The following is a 1740-nucleotide window of genomic DNA, read 5'->3' on the forward strand; positions in this document are numbered from 1 at the left end:
ATTCTGCCTCCAATGCAGACCTGCTTGGTGACCTTGGGCATAAAACCAAAAACATCAAACCAACTAACCAGATTGTTGCCAGAGCAGCTCAGTAATAGTATCACAATAGCAAAAATTTGGTCGGGGGTACCGAGTAACCAGTCAATCAATCAATCTGGGTCTCCTCCTTCAGGAAATTCTTATTATTTTAATCGAGCACCTCAAAGTGCTCATATTTGTATTGGGTCATCAAGTCCAGCGCTTAGAACAGTGCTTGGCACATAGTAAGCGCTTAACAAATGCCAGAAAAAAAAAAAGGAAACAGTGTTTGCTTTCAAAGAGCCGTCGATCCAGTCGCAAAACTAGCCCGGTGTAGAAGGGATGGGAAGGGGGAAAATGGCCTGCACCTGTTACACCATTTCTCCCCTTCTCTTTGTCTCTTCCAAAAGAATGATAGTCTATTTTAAGGAAGAATCGAGGGATTTGTTTGGTCGCGAGTTCCTTCAACAACGCAAACCCTTCTGATTGAATCTAGCGCTTAAGAACATAAGACAGCAGTTGAAGGCCTTGTCCCTGCCCTCAAGGAGTTTAGCACCAGAGAAAGAAATAAGCTGATACAAATTGCCAAACACACACTAGGCAGAGCCCCATTTTTTGGCACTTGGGAACATATGATAAAAGCAAAAAACAGGTTTCTTGCCCTCAAGGAGTTTAGCACCAGAGGGAGAAATAAGCTGATACAAATCGACAAACACACACTAGGCAGAGCCCTGTTTTTGGCACTTGGGAACCTATGATAAAAGCAAAAAACAGGTTTCCTACCCTCAAGGGGCTTGCAATCCAGTGGGAGCAGAATAGAGCAGAATTAAATTCATTCATTCAGTTGTATTCATTGAGCGCTTACTGTGCGCAGAGCAATTGGGAAGTACAAGTTAATAATAATTAATAAAAATAATTATGGTACTTGGGAAGCACTACTACGTGCCAAGCACTTTTCTAAGAGCCGGGGTAGATTTGAGATAATTAGGTCAAGACACTGTCTCCGTTCCTCACGGGGCTCCGAATCTAATCAATCAGTCAATCAATCGTATTTATTGAGCGCTTACTTTGTGCAGAGCACTGTACTAAGCGCTTGGGAAGTACAAGTTGGCAACATATAGAGACAGTCCCCACCCAACAGTGGGCTCACAGTCTAAAAGGGGCAGACAGAGAACAAAACCAAGCATACTAACAAAATAAATAGAATAGATATGTACAAGTAAAATAAATAAATAGGGTAATAAATATGTACAAACATATATACATATATACAGGTGCTGTGGGGAAGGGAAGGAGGTAAGATGGGGGGATGGAGAGGCGGACGACGGGGAGAGGAAGGAAGGGGCTCAGTCTGGGAAGGCCTCCTGGAGGAGGTCAGCTCTTAGTAGGGCCATGAAGGGAGGAAGAGAGCTATCAATCAATCAATCATATTTATTGAGCGCTTACTGTGTGCAGAGCACTGTACTAAGCGCTTGGGAAGTACAAGTTGGCAACATATAGAGACAGTCCCTACCCAACAGCGGGCTCACAGTCTAAGTAGGAGGGGGATCAGTTGTTGACTCTTCATTTTACAGTTGAGGAAACTGAGGCACAGAGCGGTGACTATCCCGGGGTCCCAGAGCCCAGGCCGGCCGACTCCCAGGACGGGGCTTTTCCCAGTCAGCCTCGCTGCTTCCCGGTGTCCCGAATCAAATGTACAGACCAGAAATGACTGCTCGAAAC

Source organism: Tachyglossus aculeatus, chromosome 20, assembly GCF_015852505.1.
Source record: "Tachyglossus aculeatus isolate mTacAcu1 chromosome 20, mTacAcu1.pri, whole genome shotgun sequence".
In the NCBI taxonomy this organism is placed as follows: Eukaryota; Metazoa; Chordata; class Mammalia; order Monotremata; family Tachyglossidae; genus Tachyglossus; species Tachyglossus aculeatus.